Source organism: Schistocerca nitens, chromosome 4, assembly GCF_023898315.1.
Source record: "Schistocerca nitens isolate TAMUIC-IGC-003100 chromosome 4, iqSchNite1.1, whole genome shotgun sequence".
Classification (NCBI taxonomy): Eukaryota; Metazoa; Arthropoda; class Insecta; order Orthoptera; family Acrididae; genus Schistocerca; species Schistocerca nitens.
This window is the reverse complement of record NC_064617.1, coordinates 797,190,343-797,213,856: the sequence shown is the minus strand read 5'-3', so window position 1 is coordinate 797,213,856 and position 23,514 is coordinate 797,190,343. Positions and strand designations below refer to the sequence as shown.

At 41.5% G+C, this 23,514-nt stretch overlaps 1 protein-coding gene and 1 non-coding gene across 2 annotated transcripts in view; both read right to left on the bottom strand.

Moving 5' to 3' along the window:
- LOC126252576 (uncharacterized) overlaps positions 1 to 23,514 on the bottom strand; it is a 93,820-nt gene that overhangs the window by 23,007 nt on the left and 47,299 nt on the right. The window lies entirely within an intron of this gene.
- On the bottom strand, positions 21,936 to 22,010 carry Trnat-cgu (transfer RNA threonine (anticodon CGU)). Its single transcript has one exon. It is a non-coding gene; the product is annotated as a tRNA-Thr (tRNA).

Here is a 23,514-nt window from a genome sequence, read left to right as displayed (position 1 = left end):
GAACGGAATGAACAGTCTAATGAGTACAGAGTATGGTTTGAGAGTAAATCGGAGAAAGACGAAGGTAATGAGAAGTAGTAGATATGAGAACAGCGAGAAACTTAACATCAGGATTGATGGTCACGAAGCCAATGAAGTTAAGGAATTCTGCTACCTAGGCAGTAAAATAACCAATGACGGACGGAGCAAGGAGGACATCAAAAGCAGACTCACCATGGGAAGGGACAGGATGATAGGACATCTGCTAAGACATGAGGGAATGACTTCCATGGTACTAGAGGGAGCTGTAGAGGGCAAAAACTGTTGAGGAAGACAGAGATTGGAATACGTCAAGCAAATAATTGAGGACGTAGGTTGCAAGTGTTACTCTGAGATGAAGAGGTTAGCACAGGAAAGGAATTCGTGGCGGGCCGCATCAAACCAGTCAGTAGACTGATGCCCAAAAAAAAAAAAAAAAAAACCTTGCAAAAGATCATTTCTCGCAGTGTCAGATAAATCTGGGAGACTTCATTGGATAAACCAACACAAAAACCGGACAACAGCTGATTCGAACCTTGCAGTGTGATCCAAGAGGTCGCGATTTTGCCGCTTTTTAAATGATTGTACGTGTTGAATGGTGCGACAGTACGATGAGGCTTTAAACCCCACTATGGAAAAAGCGTCATTGTGGCTGGAGGTGGGTGTGATACGTTTTGAGCAATTTGTCGTGCCATTTGTGAGGTTCCTCCTATTTTAGAGAGCGTTTTATTTTCTAAATTTTACACGTTTATGGCCATGCTGCAGCTAGCAGGAGCTAAGGCTCGATGCACACGAGCGAGTAAAAGCCGCGCGTGCTCGCAACGAGATCGCGGGGTCAGAAATTGTTTCGGTGCACACATGGCGGCATTGCAGAAACAGTCGCGCAGCGCTACTGGTTTGGAAGCCAACCAGTATGCACGCAGGCAGAAGAAAGCAGATAGTATTTACTTATTTAGTTTTAGAAACGCAACAGGAGGTTTCGGACTCACCCAATGAGATTAGATTAGATTAGATTTAATACTAGTTCCATGGATCATGAATACGATATTTCGTAATGATGTGGAACGAGTCAAATTCTCCAATACATGACATAATTAATTTAACAACATAATTAAGTTAATATAACAACTTTTTTATTTTTTGTTTTTTTATTTTTTTATAATTTTTTGGTTTGGTTTTTTTTTAATTTTTTTCTTAATTTATATCTAAAAATTCCTCTATGGAGTAGAAGGAGTTGTCATTCAGAAATTCTTTTAATTTCTTCTTAAATACTTGTTGGTTATCTGTCAGACTTTTGACACTATTTGGTAGTGACCAAAGACTTTAGTGGCAGTATAATTCACCCCTTTCTGTGCCAAAGTTAGATTTAATCTCGAATAGTGAAGATCATCCTTTCTCCTAGTATTGTAGTTATGCACACTGCTATTACTTTTGAATTGGGTTTGGTTGTTAATAACAAATTTCATAAGAGAGTATATATACTGAGAAGCTACTGTGAGTATCCCTAGATCCTTAAATAAATGTCTGCAGGATGATCTTGGGTGGACTCCAGCTATTATTCTGATTACACGCCTTTGTGCAATAAATACTTTATTCCTCAGTGATGAATTACCCCAAAATATGATGCCACATGCAAGCAATGAGTGAAAATAGGCGTAGTAAGCTAATTTACTAAGATGTTTATCAACAAAATTTGCAATAACCCTTATTGCATAAGTAGCTGAACTCATACGTTTCAGCAGATCATCAATGTGTTTCTTCCAATTTAATCTCTCATCAATGGACACACCTAAAAATTTTGAGTATTCTACCTTAGCTATATGCTTCTGATTAAGGTCTATATTTATTAATGGCGTCATACCATTTACTGTACGGAACTGTATGTACTGTATCTTATCAAAATTCAATGAGAGTCCGTTTACAAGGAACCACTTAGTAATTTTCTGAAAGACATTATTGACAAATTCATCAGTTAATTCTTGTTTGTCAGGTGTGATTACTATACTTGTATCATCAACAAAGAGAACTAACTTTGCCTCTTCATGAATATAGAATGGCAAGTCATAATATATATTAAGAACAACAAAGGACCCAAGACCAACCCTTGCGGAACCCCATTCTTGATAGTTCCCCAGTTTGAAGAATGTGCTGATCTTTGCATATGATGAGAACTGCTTATTTCAACTTTCTGCACTCTTCCAGTTAGGTACGAATGAAACCATTTGTGCACTGTCCCACTCATGCCACAATACTTGAGCTTGTCTAGCAGAATTTGATTTACACAATCAAAAGCCTTTGAGAGATCACAAAAAATCCCAATGGGTGGTGTTCGGTTATTCAGATCATTCAAAATTTGATTGGTAAAAGCATATATGGCCTTTTTGTGTTGAAAAACCTTTCTGGAAACCAAACTGACATTTTGTTAGTACTTCATGTTTACAGATATGTGAAGCTACTCTTAAATACATTACTTGCTCAAAATTTTTGGATAAAGCTGTTAGAAGGGAGATTGGATTGTAATTGTTGACATCAGATCTATCCCCTTTTCTATGCAAAGGTATAACAATAGCATATATCAGTCTATCAGGGAAAATTCCCTGTTCCAGAGAGCTATTACACAGGTGGCTGAGAATCTTACTTATCTGTTGAGAGCAAGCTTTTAGTATTTTGCTGGAAATGCCATCAATTCCATCTGAGGTTTTGCTTTTGAGCAAGTTTATTATTTTCCTAATTTCAGAGGGAGAAGTGGGTGAGATTTCAATTGTATCAAATTGCATAGGTATGGCCTCTTCCATTAACAACCTAGCATCTTCTAATGAACACCTGGATCCTACTATATCCACAACATTTAGAAAATGATTATTAAAAATATTTTCAACTTCTGACTTTTTGTTCGTAAAGTTTTCATTCAATTTGATGGTAATACTGTCTTCCTGTGCTCTTGGTTGACCTGTTTCTCTTTTAATAATATTCCAAATTGTTTTATTTTTATTATCAGAGTTGCTGATTTCAGACGTGATACACATACTTCTGGATTCTTTAATAACTTTTCTTAATATAGCACAGTAGTTTTTATATTGTTTGATAGTTTCTGGGTCACTACTCTTTCTTGCTGTCAGATACATTTCCCTTTTCCAGTTGCAAGATATTTTTATACCCTTAGTAAGCCATGGTTTGTTACATAGTTTCTTACGAGTGTATTTAACTATTTTCTTGGGGAAGCAGTTTTCAAATGCATTTACAAAAGTGTCATGACATAAATTACATTTTAACTTGGCATCAGGTTCACGGTACACCTCATCTCAGTCTAACTGCTGCAGGCTTTCCCTGAAATTTGCAATTATGAAATCGTTGACTGAACGTACTACTTTGGAGGACTGTTTAGTACTGCTGAATGGAGCTGTGTCATATATTGTAACTAGCTATCCACCATGATCAGAAAGACCGTTCTCAACAGGCTGAGCATTTATCTGGTTAAACTTATCTTGGTCTATAAAGAAGTTATCTATCAGTGAGCTGCTATCCTTTACCACCCAAGTAGGAAAATCAATAACGGGTGTCAAATTGAAAGAACTGAGTAATACTTCGAAGTCATTTTTCCTATTACCCTCTTTCAGAGAATCTACATTGAAGTCCCCACAAATAATAATTTGCTTCTCCCTGTCTGACAGATAGCAAAACAAGAAGTCGAAATTTTCCAGAAATAGATGAAAATTTCCCAATGGGGACCTGATATAGTTACAATTATAAATGTGCCTTTATTTATTTTAAGCTCACAGGCACATGCTTCTATATGTTTCTCTACACAAAACTTTTTTGTTTCTATACTTTTTGCACAATGATAACTTTTGACATATATGGCAACTCCTCATTTCTCCATATTTTCTCTAATTACATGTGAAGAGAGCTTATATTCACTTACATTTACATTATCCATATCAGTAACAATGTGATGCTCAGACAGGCATAGTATATGTATTTCATCCACAGCTTCTAAATCTTCTAAACAAACCAGAAGCTCATCTATTTTATTCTTTAAACTCCCAATATTATGATGAAATATACTTACATTATTTTTAATTATACTTTTATGAGAACCTTTCCTTATTCTAACATTTGCAGTACTCTCCTGTCTGAGTTCTCATTGTGCTTAGGCCTAGTTCCTATACCAGTGGTCACATGATGTTCAGAGAATTAATAGTTCACCTCTGCTGAAAGTAGTGGCCAAGACACTGTTAATGGATTTACGAAAAAATGAAAGTAAATTATTCAATTTTGAATTAAGCTACAGTCTTTTAATGAATTAACAGGAAAATAACGGCTGTAGCAGCAACTGCTTATCTTTTCCCGGTTGTGAGTAGTGGCTGCACCCTAATCAATCTACACTCATGCTCATAAATTAAGGATAATTGCAGAATGTGATGCCACACAACGTGGCACTATACAAAACTGGCGCTAATAGCATAGGCACATATGGAACACACACGATACAGGTCTGTAAATCCGCAGTATTGGTGATAAGTTGAGAAAACCGTCCCGAAACACATGTGCTGCAAAACGCCACTGTTTCCTGCGCATGTACCCCGACTTCAATATGGGATATGATCACCATGCACACGTACACAAGCCGCACAACGAGTTGGCATACTCTGGATCAGGTGGTCGAGCAGCTTCTAGGGTATAGCCTCCCATTCTTGCACCAGTGCCTATCGGAGCTCCGAAAGTGTCGTAGGGGTTTGAAAACGTGCAGTCTTACGTTGACCGAGAGCATGCCAGATGTGCTCGATGGATTTTAGGTCTGGAGAACAGGCAGGCCACTCTGTTCGCCTGATATCTTCTTTTTCAAGGTACTTCTCCACGATGGTAGCTCGGTGGGGCCGTGCGTTGTCATCCATCGGGTGAGACCCACTGCACCCCTGAAAAGGCGGTATACTGGTGCAAAATGACGTCCTGATACACCTGATCTGTTACAATTCCTGGGTCAAACACATGCAGAGGTGTAAGTGCACCAATTATAATTCCACCCCACACCATCAAACCACGACCTCCATACAGGTCCCTTTCAAGAACGTTAAGGGGTTGGTTCAGACTATACCTGGACTCGTCCTGAACACAACCTGGGACCACTGTTCCAATGACCATGTACTGTGTTCTTGACACCAGGCTTTACGGGCTCTCCTGTGACCAGGGGTCAGTGGAATGCACCTTGCAGGTCTCCGGGCGAGTAAACCATGTCTGTTCAGTCGTCTGTAGACTGTGTGTCTGGAGACAAGTGTTCCAGTTGCTGCCGGAAGGTCCCGAGCAAGGCTATCTGCACTACTCCGTGGCCGTCTGCGGACAGAGATATCGGTCTTCTTGTGGTGTTGTACACTGCGGACGTCCCGTACTGTAGCGCCTGAACACGTTTCCTGTCTGCTGGAATCGTTTCCATAATATTGAGATCACACTTTGTGGCAGACAGAGGGCCCGTTCTACCAGAAGCTGCTGTGTTTGACCAGCCTCCTGTCGCCCTAGTATTTTACTCCTCATAACGTCATCAGTATGTGTTCTTTGCGCCATTTTCAGCGCACAGTCACCATTAGCATGCCTGAAAATGTCTGCAAACTTGCTGCACCGTACTCTGACATGCACCAACACACCTCTGCGTATGTGGACTGCTGCCAGCGCCACCGTGCGACGACCGCAGGTCAAATGCACCGCATGGTAATACCCCGAGGTGATTTAAACCCGCAAACCGCCCACCAGAGCGTTGTTTCACCATGTATCAGCATTATCCTTAATTTATGAGCATGAGTGTACATTACAAACACAGAAACGGTCACACACTTTGTAAAATGGGAAAATTTGTAAATCTGTGTGGGAAGTCTTGCGTACACCAAAATTCACAGAAGGGACGTGGCTGGAAAATACGAGGGGTTTCGAAATGCGTGTTATATGATCTGGACAATGAAATCACATTACTCAAACAGTTCGGCCCAAATCTGACAGACAAAGATGTAGAATGAGATTATCCCCCAGAGTGCGTTAGAGCGTTCTCGATTGACCTCAAGAAGATGACATAGACCCGCAGTGACCCATCGGGAGTTACCAAGCTGTGAGAAGTCTTGTAGTCGACTGATGGAGCTCCCACTGGACAGGTAGGCCCTGGCACACCAGAAGCGCCGGCAGCAATGATCATGAATAGTGGAACCGAAAGGCACCGTCACACAGCGGTGACGACGATGTTAGTGCGTTAAGCACCGTGAGATGAACTGGTACTGGAAGACCCTCAGTCTCCCCATCACCGGTGTGGTAGGCGACCCACTGAGAAGTCTCACCTGTGGCAGGTCGTGGTTACTAGGATACTGTTATCTCTGGAATGTCCACAAGGAGTGCTGGAACATCTAGCACATTGAATTTTCTCATTATGAGAGTACTGAAGGGCGATCTGTTTTAATTCTTAAAAACATTTCAAAAGCCAAGACGGCACAAAGTATTTTCTATTCAAGGCAGCTGGTTTGAACAGTCTCAGTTGTCATCTTCAGCTCTTAAACGTATTTTTTTTTGTAGTAAAACATGTTCGTTTTACGCTGGACACACATGCTGGACACATATGCTTGAAAGTAGGCTGTTCAGGTTCTTATGTTGGTAACGCCACGTAGCGCTCTGTATGAAAATCACTGACTATGCTGTGTGCAGTCTGTGGCTGGTTGGCATTGTGGAATACTCGTAAGTGTTGTGTTCGGCAGTTGGCGGTGAATCGTCAGCAGTGATGGATGTGGAGAGAGAGAGAAGCCAGAGTTTTGAGAGGTTACTATATTTGTGAGATAAGTGATTCATGAAAGGTATAGATTATAGTTAGTCAGGGCCATTCTTTTGTCGGGATTATTGAAAGCTAGGTTGCGTTACGCTAAAAATATTGTGTCAAAGTTTAGTGATGATCAGAATAAGTAAAGAGAGAAATGTCTGAGCACGTTCAGTTTTGCTCAGCTGTTTGAAAATCAAATAAAGTAAGAGGTTTTCCAGCACTGACACTTTTAATTTTTCTAAGGCGACGTTTCACACTGTCCAGCATATGTAAACAGATGTACTGTTGTGTACCGTATTTGTATCTTGTAACAAGCATCTATGAGCAATATTTATATGGACATGGCCTTTTGGACAAGGTGCTGTGTGTTTTTAAATATTTTAGCGGTGACAAATATCTATAATCTGCTGAGTTTTATCCACTTGACATCTTGTGCTTGAGGTACAGCGTAAAATGAACATGTTTTATTGCAAAAAATCATTTAAGACCTGAAGATGACAGCTAAGACTGTTGAAACCGGCTGTCTTAAAAAATATTTTGTGCTATCTTGGCCTTTGAATGGTTTTTATCTAATACATTGATGTCACTACACTGTAATCTTACTCTGAACACCATAGATCCTAATGACCAACTGAATTCAGAGCTGGAGAATTGCGGTATTAACGGTGACTGGCGAGAGGCAGTGATATGAGGCACTGTGCGTTAAAACCGAATATGGAATCTTTATTTACTAATGGTCAGCGTTCCGCGTTCCGTTGTGATCGCTTAAAAATTTGTTACAGGTTTTTAACTGCGCAGTCAAGTCTCCATAGATATGATTGCGTCTGACATATAGTTGTTGCTCCATGTAACAAGAGCAAGTGAATATATCTCTGCCCCTTTCTTTCAGTTAACATTCCGCTGTATGTGTAACTTTCTGCCTGGCGATTGATGCCGATGTAGCAAGGTGTGCTCATGTCCGCGATCAACTTACTGTGTTGATGGTTTCTCTCAAATGGGTAAAATGGCTCTAAGAACTATGGGACTTAACATCTGAGGTCATCAGTCCCCTAGACTTAGAATTACTTAAACCTAACTAACCTAAGGACATCACACACATCCATGCCCGAGCCAGGATTCGAACCCGCGACCGTAGCAGAAGCGCGGTTTCGGACTGAAGCGCCTAGAACCGATCGACCACCGCGGTAGGCCGATGGTTTCTCTGCGCCGCATAGCTATATCACCACCTCTGCCTGGTGTCGCCTCTGGCTGTTCTAACGTGAACTTAAGAAAAATTTTAATTGCTTCCCCTTTTCTATTCCGTTGTGTAATATCACTATATATTAGCACTGGTTGCTAATGAGTTCACAGAACTGGTAAATTCTGGTCCGTCAGTTGTACCATCTTGCTGCAAAGCTAAGCACCACCAGTTCAATTCTGCAAACCTATCTTTCAAACATATTAGATTCTTTTCGGTACCCCCTCTCTCCGTTACTATGTTAATTTTCAGAAGCGTCTTTCTGAAGGATTCTTTAACATTTATTTTTTGACGAACGGATATTATACTCAAGACTTACTTTAATAAAGAAGATACATATGAAATCACAGACACACACACACGCACACATACATACACACACACACACACACACACACACACACACACACACACACACACACATACATACATACATACACACAGTGTCTTCTTATGCCGAGAAACGCACGCTTCCATGGTTCCAGTTTTCTTCATAAGCACACCGGACCAAATATTATTCACTGTCAGAAGACATCAGGTTAATATCTTGTAATATCGCCTCTCCAGCCTTGATAATTACCTCAATACGGACGAGTCAGAAAGTCCAAAGTTTTTTCTCTTACACCATACCAAGCTCAAGCTACTCATTGATAATTAGATCCCACAGAGCTTTTAGAAAACTATCAAACTGAGGAAATATTGACTGCTACCTTTTACCCATTCTTCGAAATAGTCTCAGAACTTTTCTATGGGACTAACAGAAGGTAATTTGACAAGGCAGTATGAGTGAGATAGGTTATCCGAGTGTTTGTCAGACAAGGAACGTATACATCTTACCCCATGAACACGGCAGTTTTTGTCTTTGAAGACAGATACAACATACTCATTAAGGAATTAAATCAGATTCCACCTTTACCCTGCATATAAGCGTGGTCAGTATGTCAGGTACCAGCACATGAATAGGTGACACCTGATTATAACAGTATACGAAAATGGACTAACTTTGTAAATGTATTGAAAGGTCTCTGTTAGATTCCCTTCATGCTACTTTTCTGGATTTATTGTTGTTTACGTCATACATTTGCACCTCTAAATTTACGGTGGTATTTCTAAATTTATCTGGCAGGAGACTGAGGAGTAGAATATGTTATATTGACATATAAACACGAACAACTTGTCATACAACACTTTCAAACACATTTTCATATGTAATTCTTATCCTACAGAGTTTCGTATGAAACCCATATGCACCTCCTTTAAGTGGTGTATATGATGTTATAAAGATACTGTCATCTCCTTCCCTTTGATGTGAAAGGATGAATGAGTGAGAGTATTTATAGTTGCATGTTTGGTGGTAGCAGAGAAGTTCTGTCTGGTAGAGAACGGTAGTACCAACGGATGAGTAGGTAGATACGATTCCTAAGGCAAAGAGGTTTGTCTCCTCGGTGTGGTTCTGTCCGTCCCTTGACAAGTTGGTAAAGGAAGCTACCTCTCTGGTCACTTCCTATTGTATCTGTGGGATACCCTCGGACGGGGGCCCATGCTATTTAGTCTGCGGGCAGTTTCTCATGTGATAACATGGTCGGGTAAGCCCGTATTTGGTGAGTCCGAAGCACAATGAAATTCTAAATTTCCCAGCCTAACTGAAATATTAATTACTTTTCTTACAGATTTATATCGAAAATGTTTTCTGTATATTATAAATAGCGATGCAGAGCGATTTCAGTGTTGGTTTCGGAGTTTATTGCGGTAGTTGCTTCGCTTCCAATCCAATAAAGGAAAATGCAAGCACGTTAGCTCATGAGGCGTAAGTCTGATTAAAATCATCGCTCTTTAGTGTGAATGGGCGTATTCATTTCTTCGTAGTGTGTGCTTTGTAGTAACACTATCACATGCTCGTTAAATTGTTTAACGAGCCATCAGGTCAATACTATGGCGTTATTAACGCAGTTCGGGAGTTTCCTGTAAGTAATGCGTTTGGATTTGATTTCTTCATTAAAATCGTTGTGAAATTACATATTGTCCGTAAATGTACTTGTGCACGTGTAACATGTGCTGTAGTAACAAACCTAGTCCTCAGCTACTATTCTGCGTAATATTTCGCGTTTTCAAACTTCATTAATCGCTATCGCGAGCAGTTTTCCTATTTCACAATTTCTAGAAATATTTTTATAGAGCATTTTGGTAAGATTGTGGTTATATCGAAACCACGTGATCTTTGTCTTAACTTCCAATACCAGTCTGTGGTTGTCCATTGGGAACAGGACTACGCTAGGAGCGGAATTTCTTTCCCTAAATAGAATGAATTGGTTCTGGTATTTTTTTTTTCTTGTCTACCCGTGAACTATCTTTGTGTGCTTGTTTGAATGCGGTATCCCATCCTGTTTCCTATTCTCTCTGTTTCCTAATCTTTCAAAATCACGTTTTATGCTAACTGAACCCCCTCTGAGTTACACTTTTCTTAATCAATTTACAACAGTAAATAAGGCGGCAGCTTTGAGATAGGCTTAGCATGTGTTACCCGTTTTATTGAACGTCGATGAATTTTAAAGTAAATATAAAAGTTTAAACTTACTTTACTTTTCTTTAATCTAATTTTCTCTGTCATCTGATTACTTAAAATAATAATACAATAATAAAAATGAGCTAGTAGTATGGGTGACTATTGCGTAGATTGAAAAATTTATAACAGTAATAAAAATTTATGTATCAGTCACCCACGCATTCTTTCCACCCTAGGTTCGGTAGGTGTTTTAAAAACACTAGGCTCTTATAGTATTACCTTGGTACTTCTACAGTATAGTTTACTACTGACGGCAGTGATACATGATACCTTTTATTTTACTTGCCACTGTCAGTATATTGTTGTGTGGGCCTACTTTTCAATTTAGTCACCATGTCTATCTAAACAGCGGTCGTAATTTTCTATCAATCGTTCACCTGTCTGACTACTGAAATCCGCTGCTTGGTAGTGGAGTCACTAGAGAACCACTCCGTGAATGTCGTCATTACTGAAAAATCTTTCGGCTTGCCGAAAGAATGTAAACAGGATGGGGCAAGGTCTGGACTGTACTTGGGATCACATCTGTGGGGTCTTGGTCAAATTATTAACTCCATTTCACTACGGCTGCATGCGACATTACATTTGATCCACACACAGCTAGAATTTCACGGGGAATATACATGAAATATAGTTCTGTTTTTTTTCATATTCTTGATAGCTGTGGGACGCTGCTCGCACAAAGTGAACTGCTACAATGTATTGGATGTGTATTCGTATCACATGGATGATTGCGAAGAGATTTTGTACTGCGCAGCGTTTTGTGTGAATGGAATAAAACCAGTCGCCGGCTTGTAGCCTACTCCTATATACGACACGGGGGGCTAGCGTTACAGCTGGTTCACGCGAGATCAGAAATTTAGTCTAGAGCTGGTGATTTAGTAACTAAGCGTTTCCGGATAAAATTATTTAGTAGAGTAGTTTGGTAAAATGATTGAGTTTAGGGATCCAGTAAAGTGGGTAGTTAGTCGGGTCGATTGGTTCCCCCATTCCCACTACCTCACTAATGGACAGGTCTGAACAGCATCTCCGGCAGAGTTCATTAGCAGCGCATCCTTATTCCGCTCTCTCTTATCTCTGTTACTTACGGATCTCCAAAATCGAGCGACTGAAAGACCGCGCAGTTTGTTACCGCGTATGTGGGCCAGAGAAGTTGTGGAATGTGGAACGTCCCTCTTTCTTGGTCAAAATATGTCTGGGAACGACTCCCAGCTGCATCCAGCAGGAGACAGTACACCACTACCTTTTGTTATGGTTTTATGTCTTCTGCCAGGACACGCCATAAGAGCGATGCACCGATTTCAGTGGACTTCGGAACGGCATAGGCTATGCAGTACTTAGGAGCTGCAATACCATTCAACCCTGAGCCTTTAAAATCTCGAACTCCCCTGTGCAAAATAGCTTCAAAGGTCTGATTACTTTACAAACGAGTTAATGGGTCACTAGTTGACGTTCAGCATGTAAAAGGAGAAAAAGTTTACGAAAAATTTTAAATTATGCTTAAAATTTGGGTTGGAAGTCACTAAATGCTCTCATTATGAAATGGATGAATGTAGTAATTTCTTTTCATTATAAGAAAAATCAAGTTTTTCGCCCTTCTCAATGTTTATCACGTCAAATCTCCTGAACCATGTGTTGTACTATGATATAATATTGTAGATACATTAAGTGATATACGTAGAAACTGTCTGCAAAGAATATTGCAAGTAGAGTTGGTAGTAAAGAAGTAATAAACTGAAATGTCGTTCCTGGTGTTGAAGTTCCACTTCGTGTCATTTTAAGCAAAATCTCCTGAAGTAAATGTCGTAGAATAACGTGACTTTGCAGGTACATTTAGAGGTATATGTGGATACTGTCTGCAAACTTTGTTGCGAATAGAGAATGCCGAAAAGAATTAATAAAATAAAGTGTCATGAGATGTGTTAGCGATAGGTAGTTTCCAAGCGTTCTCATTCTGAAATAATGGATGAATAAAGCCAGGGCATTTGCCCGCCGTCAGTTATGGTGTCACAATGCCAAAGTGGCAGCAGGGTAGGCCTATAATATGTGCAAACTGAGAGGTTGCAGGGTTAGTGATTCACTTATCAAGGTCATCTGTAATCAGATGGCTCTCAGAAGGCCTGTTTGTGAGCCCTCTGTTTTGACTTTGTGGGCAATAACTATGTTGAGTTCAGAGAGGAAGAGTGTTTGCAACAATCATTCTGCGTTACAGCCATACCCATGGACGAGTGCAAGCGCCTATTGAACAAGTCATTTGAATGGCGATGCATTGTAGGCCTCTTGGAAGCTGGATTGGCGTATCGACGGATTGCTGCACAATTTTGACACAACGTATCGGTGGTGTATCGCTGTTTTCAGCAGTGATCTGTGAAACATTGTCACAACCATGGAGCACACCACAGACCACATCCCCGAATGCAGACGCACGTCAATGGTGATGCAATTTGCAAGTAGCGTTGTCCGAATGAACATATTCCAGTGAAAATATCTGCCTGAGGCTTGCACCTGATCTGTCGCAAAGGACCGCTGAGAACAGTCTTTTTGTTGCAGTATTAAGATCACGTATGTCTCTGGTCAGACTACCACTGACACACAACACCGCCAATACAGCTACTCCGGTGTCGTGGAAGAGGTGACTGGAGAGTAGATGTCTTCAGTGTCGAGAGTAATTTCTGTCTGTATGCGAGTGATGGAATACACGTGTGGGGCAAAGACCTGATGAGCGATCTATTCTGAAGTGCATTCGCCCGCAACGTATGCCAGGCATCGTGTTGAGGCGAGGGGTATCAGTTACAACTCGTGGTCACATTTGATGTTTCCGCACAAGTGCTACTGGTTCTTTTGGGATCGGTGGATGATGCATATGGTTGCTACAGTGTAGCGAGCTCTTTGTGTTGCACAACTGTCTTGTTCAGCAAGATCACCGGATTCATTTCTGGGCAAAAGGAACTATTTCAATTTTTAAAAAGTAGCATATTGTGACTATAAACAAACATGTCTGTTAGGCAATGTAAGACAACGAAAGGAGCCTAACGATCATAAAAATTTGATTTTTTTTCTTTGTGTCATCAGTTGGTTCGTTGCGGTCCGCCACGGAATCTTCTCTCACGTCAACCTTCTCATCTCAGAGTATTTGTTGGATATAGTCCAGATTTTACACTTTGCAGCTCCATTTAGTAGCGTGGGAGTTATTCCGTGATGTATTAACACTGTTCCCTCTGCATGACAGTGTTTTCCATATGGTCCTTCCCCCACAGATTCTGCAGAGATCCTGATCATTACGACTCAAAATTATAAATGTCCTCAACAACGTGTCTACTTCCTGCACTCAAACATTCATTATGTGTATTTCTGTACAGCGGAGAACTTTCAATTTAAAGTAGCCTGTCCAGTGTCGGCGAATAAATTCAATATTCCAGTGCCTGTGGTGTTGATAATAACGATGCAGTGTCCAAAGGACTACGTCTAAGTCATCTTGTATCCTCCTACAGTTACTACGACACCTCCCCGCACACCACAAAATCATCAGCAAACAACCGCAGTTTGCTACCGACATTCTCTGCCGGATCATTTACGTATACAAAAATTAATAGCGCTTGTATCGCACTTCCCTGAGACGCCCCTTGTCTTGTCTCGGATGAACGCTCGCTCGCCATTGAGGGCAACGTACTGCCTTCTGCTACTTAAAAATCCTTGAGCCACTCACTTATCTGGGAACCTATACCAGATTATCTTCCTGAACAGTCTGTAGCGGGTTGTTATGTTAATGCTTCACGGAAATCTACAAACATGGAGTATGCCTGTTGCCCTTCGTCCGTAGTTCGCACAATATCATATGAGAAAAAGATAAGCTCAATTTCATACGAGCGCTGCCCTCGAAAACCGTGCCAATTAGTGGACAGAAGTTTTTCCCTCTCAAGAAAATTTAGTGTACTCGAACTCAAAATATGTTCAAGAATTCTGCAGCAAACTGATGTTAAGGCTATTGGCCTGTAATTTTGCGGTCCGTTCTTTTACGGTTCTGAAGTGAAGCAATTACTTGCGCTTTTTTCCAGTCACTTCGAACTTTGAGGTGGGCGATAGAATCGATGTAAATGCAAGCCAAGTAAGGGGTCAGTATCGTAGAGTTATGTTTGTAAAGCCGAAATGAGATTTCATCCGTACCTGGCGACTTATTTCCTTTCAACTGCTTCAGTTGTTTCTCTAGGCCAGGGATGACTATTACTACGTAGTTAATATAGGATTTCGCCCAATGGTCAAACCAAAGTACTCTGCTACAAAGTTAGCTGCTTACTTTGTGTAGTGCATCCCTGACCTATCAGGTGGAGTCTCGCAGTGTTCCCCACCCGATAACTCAGGTCAAGAAATTTTCAGCCAAGACTGTCAAAGAGCCGACGAAGCTTACGGCTGAGCCCCTCCACCAGCTCCAAACCAAATGGTCCCGATCAACTCTGCGAACAATGCTGCAAATTGTGCTGCTTGTATCCTGCACCGAGGCCAGGAGCCTTCAGCACATTCTTCAGGCGACTGTATGAAATGAAGATGGCTTAAGAACACATGCGACAGGCGCCGTTGCTGGCGACGTGAGCCGTAAGTTGCAGATGACTGCATGTGGCACGCTCTTATAGCTGCAGGCAAGGATTCCTCGATGACTCGGATGAGGCTTCCCGGCAGACATATTTTATTTTACGTGTCTAGTTCCGTAAGACCAGAATGCGATCGATGTAATTACTTCTCACATGATCTGCATCTTTCCAAAGAGCAGAGAATGATGAGCAAGTGAAATCCAAGCCCCACAAACTGATTTTTTTTTATAAAAAAAGCAATATGTCCTTGAATTTCCATTCATGAGATCATTTCTCTCCACCGCAGAGCCGCCAATATCCAGGTAGAGGAGGGGAGATGGAGAGGGGAGGGGGTGAGGGGGGAGTGGTTGGGGTGGTGGGGGTGATCGATTTGCTGAAAAATTCTTTAAATAAATTAAAAAACTATATTCCATACACTGTCTTGAATCCCCTCAATTGTTCAAATAAACAGTATTCTATACATTCTCTAATTTGTTTAAACAATATTCCATACACTACGCTCGAATTCACTCCAAATGACCGATCAACTGAGCCTTTTTCGCGTCAATTTCCGGGAGGGAGGGTGGGAGAGGAGGGGATTTACCAGAGGGGTAGAGGTTAATCAATTGATCAATTTAATTAAGTAGTCAATCAAATTGATAAGAATGAGAGGGGCTATTGCAGTAACTCAGACCTGAAAGCGTACCTGAAGCAGCGAGGGGGGAGGTTTCCTGAGTTGTAGGGAAGGGGAGGGGGTGGGGAACAATAGGTTAAGGATCTGTAAATCAAAAGGAAGGGCCCTTTTAGCATAAAAATAGGTTAAGGTTCTCTCTCAATCAAAGGAGAACAAAAAGTTAATGACCTGTTAATCAAAGGAGAACAATAGGTTTGCCCCTGAGTGCATATCTGCCCCTGATGTAGGCAACCTGCACTAACAAAATGCACCAAAATCAACTTTGGTGCACTACTTATAGGAATTTCAAGCTCACAAGTTGTCAGTTGATCTCTTACATAAGATAGGTCAATATTCCTTTTCTGTAACTGGTTATACAAAATATCTACATGGATTACAATTTCATGAAAAACCAAGAGCCGGAAAACAAATCTGCCCTCCTCTAAAATCGTTACTAAGCCACCGGCTTCAAGAATGGTGTTTTCGTTGCACAGTTTTCCCCATTGCTATTATTACTCATGCACTTGATTATATCTTCCCTACGTTTGATAACAGTATTGACTCTCCTTGACTGGAAATTCCATCGAGTAGGCACTGAACTCGGCAGTGGTTTATGTACTATTTCGTCAAGGATTGCTGTTCTTTGTGGAGATGCTGAAAAAATCCTGTCAAGTCTTGAAGATTAGTGAAAATTTTACAACAATTTTTATTAATGGCTTTAAGCATAATGAGATTCAACTGGTGGGCATAGCAATGAATGTATGAAATGTTCGAACATTTTTCTTAGCAGTAGCCTGCAACCTACGTGACAAACCACTCAATGCGTTGCACCGTCATATGTTTATGCTATTAGTTTGTGTGGACAATTCTCCCAGTGGTGATTTATCTGTTCTATGATGTGGATTACCAAAGACTGGGCATTATGTGTTTCTGGTGCTACGAAGTCCCAGAATCTTTCAACTCGTCTTCCATTAATGATTGACATATATGCAACTACCAGTGGGAAAATCAAGGCTTCATCACTGGTTACGTCAGCTATTACAGCCAAACAGTCTGCATCTTTAATTTAATTTCTAATTTCCTCTTCATGGACTTGAAGCATGCACTAGAGGAGTTCATTGTGGGCGATTTTAGAGGTGCCTTTGAAAACTTTGGTTTTTTCTAAATCCGATTTTAACACAGAGTTTAATTCTACACTAAAATTAATCAAGGCACGAAAAATGCTTGGATATAAAGATGATTCAGCTTCATTGTGTCCTCTGAGGGGAAGTACCATTTCTCCACAGAAATGTATACAGTTAATAATTACGTTTAGTATGTACCTGGTGTCGGTAACTTTTTAGTTGTGTAACCCACAGATCTTCTGTACCAACTGTCTAATTTGATAGCTATATTTACATTATCTAGACTTGCCAGATTCAAAACGCAATTCGCATGGACTGAAATGGACACTCCGTTAACGCCGTGAGGCAACTTGATCAGTTGGTCAGGAAACAGACATCCTTTAGTTAATGCTACTGAGCTTTGTCTTGACTTATCGGTACACATCAGTAAAACTTAAGTATTCAAAGGAAACATAATGAACGAACGACAATAATATTAAAAATAGTGTAAAAGGCAGTAAAATAATCAAAGGAAAGTATTAGCTTATGACTACCTTTTGCTTTTTTCTTAATAAAAGTGACTGTTTCATTTCATTGCTTGTACATCAGACAACATAAGGCATCTTAACATTAAACAACTTTCATGAGATCTCTGCCCAGAATATGAAATTACTGCCAGAAATTGATACCATCGACACAAAATTGTTATCGTCAGCAAAAATCCACAGATCACTTCATGAGATAAACATCGATTATCTTTTAAGTAATACCTTGAAAGGTGGCTACACTGAGCCACAGCGCCAGAGATCGCTAGAGAGCATTGTTCCGCCGCCTCCACTGGCAGTGATTATTGAGATGTCGTAGGGGGCAGTGCTTGTCGAGGACTCGTAGTAGTCAGTTGGTGTTCAGATGTGCTAGTAGGGAGTGCTTGCTGAGATGTGATGCTGAAAAGTTCTTGTTGAGATGTGGTAATAGCGAGTCGGTGTGGAGATATATTGTAATGATTAGAGTGATTTTGGTCAATATATGAAGGTAACGAAACTTGATTTATTTTTCATTATTTCCATGTTTTAAATAATGCGTCATTACAGGTTCAGTCAACAAAGCATCTGGCTTGTGTTCTTGTATTAGAGTGTAATTCTGGTTTTCTTGAGTAATTATGGTATTTCTATTTTCTTTAATTAATTCAGTATAAATGTTATTTAAAAATTCTTGTGTTATTGAAGAAGAACCGTGCCGGTTGCGTACGTTGAGTCATACTTCCACACACAGAACAGTTACACTTGTGCTTTGGTCTCGTAGGTTTTATAGTTGCTGGGGACTTAATTAATTAATTGTGTTAATGAAAATTTCCATTTCATTCCTTGTTATTGTTCTATGCAGTCAGATAGCGTAATAATACTAGTCAGGGCCAACCGTTACGAGACTTCGTAATCGGACAAACAGCTACTAAAGCAGAAATTAAAATTATTTGCATTAATATTTTTATTAAGCCCCCATGCAACCTTCCATCAGAGTTTAGAAAATACATAAATTGCAATCTAAGAATTATACGCTTGCTTTAATCAAAATGTCTAACCACTGACAAACAGTCCAGTAGCGTTAAAGAAGTACAATTCAGGAAAAAATCTTTCTAGAAATTTTAATCCTGGGAAATTTGGGCGTCAGCGTTATAGGACTGCAGCGAGAAAACGCACCATTCCGTCGCCTGGGGAGGAGTGGTCAAATACGCGTCAGGCCGCTCGCAATTATAAAGAATCCCCTGCTGGCACAGGAACCAATGCGCAGAGCATAACCAGGCTCCTACATCAGAGTGGTGAAATCAGTTAACTGAAATGACGTACACCTCCGTATGTGAACTAACACAGCGAACCAGAAGAGTCTTATAATTATTATTACAAATTAAACGTAGCGTCTAAATATGTACATGCTGCCAAAGCAGTTTCTCTCTGAATTTCAAAACTTCGGAAAGAGACCCACCCTTGATCACTTGAACCGGCCGTAAGGTGAGATTAAAACTGTCAATTACAACCTTGGAATGTCTAGAAGGACACAAATTCAAAGTTCAACGGTTGCAGCGAAGACGCCGTATAACATTTACAATGAGCCGCAACACCAGAACAGTCCCCCATAGTTCAACGTTCCAGCTCACCGAATTAACTGTCGTCCAAAGCTGCTCCACGTCAGATGGACGTCCGCGCACTGCATCTACCCAGAACAAGGCGTCTCAGCTGGCGAGCAATGCTCGCTTTGTGGCCGTATGTCGCACTTACTCCTTATTGCCACAGAACCACCGCCAGTACCACAGTCTCCCACGGCTCCTCTTGCCTCATTCGGCAAACTCTCCGCTCTCTTTCTTGCTCCCTGCTTAAGACAAACCTCTACCACCGGCGTCTGTCCACAACCCACTTACGAGCGATGTCGCTGGAATCGATCGTGGTCAAGCATAATCGATTGGAACACATCATGGACCGAAGAAAGTGGAAGTGTTGAATGTCACAAAGTCTTCGTTTAGTCCATGGAAATGAAATGAAATGATCGTGTGGCAGTGATGACCGGGGGGCGTCATCCGGGAAATTTCGGCTGCCGGGTGCAACTTTTATTTCAGGAGATGCCACATTGGGCGCGTCGCTGATGATGAGACGATGATGATGATGACAGCACAACACCCAGTCCACGAGCGGAGAAAATCTCCAACTCGGCCGGAGATCGAACCCGAGCCCACTGCATGGGCGGCAAACGCGTTACCACTCAGCTAAGCAGTCCACAGAAGCTCTCCTCCAAACAATAATCAAGGAAAACAAAATAAAGCGTTTTTCAAATCACAGTCAAACAGTCATTCATGCTTGCTGTACAATTCTGAGTTAAATTTTCTACTGAATAAACGACTTTTGTTTTAACTGTCTGCGAAATTGTCTTTGTATTAGTTGACCTACCTAGTCTCTTGATTTCTAATTTTCCTTCAAAATTGCGTAAATTTAACGGTCCAGAGAGCAAGGAAATTACCTAATTTATTGTTTCACGTATTCACTGGTTACATGAGCCTTAAAAATCACAATAGTATACGCTAAAATAACGAACACAAAGCACACTAAATAGTTACTTCACTTGCAGCTACACGTGAACTGCTAAGGAAGTGTGAGAATCCCATTTTGGTCGGAGACTCGTCACTTCCGGTTCTCTTCGGACAAAAAAAATGGTTCAAATGGCTCTGAGCACTATGGGGCTTAACATCTGTGCTCATCAGTCCCCTAGAACTTAGAACTACTTAAACCTAACTAACCTAAGGACATCACACACATCCATGCCCGAGGCAGGATTCGAACCTGCGACCGTAGTAGTCGCGCGGTTCCGGACTGAGCGCTTAGAACCGCTAGACCACCGCGGCCGGCCTCTCTTCGGACACTTTCTACAGATGCCAGGGGGCTCGGGTGCGGTGTTTACAGACAGTCCCTATACGAGAACACTGTTGCCAAGCACTGCCTACGCATCCTGCAATCCCTGCAACTCCGAAACGTCATCGGTGCATTTCCGTCCCATTCGGCTGCGTTCGGCGGCTACAACCAGAGCCCGGGCAGTTCAAAGGATGTACATAGCGCGCTACCACTGCACTTGTACAGTGTAGCGTTGCTCTTGGGGGGCGAAAAGAAAAAGAATTGTTATTTTATATATTTTTTTAAAAATGTCGAAAAAGTTAATATTTTGGTGGGCCACTTGGCTACAGAATCAGGGATTGATTACACTATAATAATAACATACGTTGAGCATTAAATATCTGGTTGGATTGATTTATTTGAGATCGTTCGGAAGAAACATGATCATTTCTGTGCATTTTTATAGTCGCGATGTAGTCATACCCGGTTCAACACTAAGGGACCAGAAGATTTATAAAAAGAAATGCAGCCCTAAACAATTTAAAAAAAGAGTTGATTCAGAAATAATAGGAAAACGATAATATTCCTTCTGCCTCATGCTGCGTTCGGCCCATCAGCGTGATCGTAATTTCTGGTGATGAACTAACACAAAATAATTATCATTCAAGTAAATGAGGAGATGGAAATCATCAAGGTTAATTTACTAAAATAAGCACACTTATCTTTAACACACGTTTTTTAATGCTACGTACCTTTTCATATTAAATTACAATAGATGACCATTGTGATTAAATACTTTATACATAACATTCAAAATGTCCTCTTGATGCTGTCTGTTCGTAGTCAATTACAAGAAACTACATGTTTTCTGAATAGAAAAATAACAATTAGCACATTTATTGAATATATTCACATAATATATGAAATACCGATGCGGAACGCAACAAGTCCGCGTCCGTCTTTCATAGAATGCAAACAGTAAAAGGTGAGACGCCCAATGCCTCATTTGTCTTGAAACAACAGAATTCCTTTTTATATCATTAATCGATAGATGTACATAGAGATTTACAGGCACGGCGCAAGAACGGCAAAGATAAAGAATAGATTCTGTCGCTGCTATGCGATGGTTCATTTCTTTTACTTCTCAATTGTTCGATAACTTTAGGCCATCAGGCGTTTACTATTGAGCGTCTATTAATGTTTGTAAGGTGAAAAATACTAATATTACAACAGAAAGCTCAAAAAGCAGGTACGTCTGAGAAGTTTGCGAGGTTGGAGATGAGGTACAGAGAGAAGTAAAGCTATGATTACGGGTAGTGAGTCGAGCACGGGTAGCTCGGTTGGTAGAGCAATTGCCTGTGAGTGGCAAAGGTGCTGGTTTCGAGTGCCGATCCTGCACATAGTTTCAATCTGGGCGAATGTTTTGACAGGCCGGTGGTTTCTGAGTGCGCCCCAGACATGTTTCATCTGTTTCAGACCAGTCGAATCACGTGGCCATAATATCAGTGTATTACCCCACTGGAATATACCGTCGCCACTGGGGAAGACATCAAGGGGAAGGGGATTCAGCTGGTCCGCAATAACCTTAAAGTGAAACCTCCTGGCAGATTAAAACTGTGTGCCCGACCGAGACTCGAACTCGGGACCTTTGCCTTACGCGGGCAAGTGCTCTACCAACTGAGCTACCGAAGCACGACTCACGCCCGGTACTCACAGCTTTACTTCTGCCAGTACCTCGTCTCCTACCTTCCAAACTTTACAGAAGCTCTCCTGCGAACCTTGCAGGACTAGCACTCCTGAAAGAAAGGATTAGCCACAGCCTGGAGGATGTTTCCAGAATGAAATTTTCACTCTGCAGTGGAGTGTGCGCTGATATGAAACTTGCTGGCAGATTAAAACTGTGTGCCCGACCGAGACTCGAACTCGGGACCTTTGCCTTTCGCGGGCAAGTGCTCTACCAACTTTGGAAGGTAGGAGACGAGGTACTGGCAGAAGTAAAGCTGTGAGTACCGAGCGTGAGTCGTGCTTCGGTAAGTCAGCTGGTAGAGCACTTGCCCGCGAAAGGCAAAGGTCCCGAGTTCGAGTCTCGGTCGGGCACACAGTTTTAATCTGCCAGGAAGTTTCATATCAGCGCACACTCCGCTGCAGAGTGAGAATTTCATTCTGGGAACCTTAAAGTGGTTTACAGCTGCCATGCTGCCTTACACGTTACCAAAGTTTCGATAGAAGCCCTGGTAGATGTCCGCCAAAGCATAGTATTGCCGTTATCGACCTGACATCGTGACGCGGTGCGAGTTTCGGACAGCCGTTCACTTGGATGGCGACATATCTGAAAACGACTGTATACCTGGAATAACGAAAAAACGTGATTCATCCTACCGGACGAACGTAATGATTAACTCACGGCCCAATCACGATGATCCCGTATCCACCGCAATCGTAATTGACGGTGTTTCGTTGGATAAACATGGAAACACACAGGAGTCGTCTGGTGCGGAACCTCATGCTTAATTGCATGCGCTGGATAGTGTGCTCCGTATTGCCTGTGCCTGCACCAGCATTGTACTGTGTCGTCAGATCTGCCACAGATCGCCGCCACTGCTGTTTATAGAGGGAACAATCTTCTGACCTCCCGTTTTCTATGATGATGTGTGAACATCCAACGCCTTGTCTACTCATGGTTTCACTGTTCTTCAACTATCATCCATTGAATGAAATGATAATTAAAACAATTCCCTAAGCTGCCGACAGGCGTTGATATACATCAACGGGGACAGTTGAAAATGTGTGCCTCAACAGGGACTTTAACCCGGGACCTCCTGCTTACATGGCAGACGCTCTATCCATTTGAGCCACCGAGGGCACAGAGAAGAGTGCGACTGCAGGGATTTATCACGTGAGACCCACATTCCCAACTTAATATCCACACACTACGTTCGTAGTGCCCCTGCCCTGCACGGGGAGGGTGCAAGGGATAAATCCCTTCAGTCGAACTATCCTCTGTGCCCTCGGTGGCTCAGATGGATAGACCGTCTGCCATGTAAGCAGGAGATCCCGGTTTCCAGTCCCGGTCGAAGCACACATTTTTAACTGTCCCCGTTAATATATACCAACGCCTGTCAGCAGCTTAGGGTATTGATTTAATTATCATTTCATTCTAGAGAGCTGCACGGTCACCGATGGTATCAGTTCTTTCG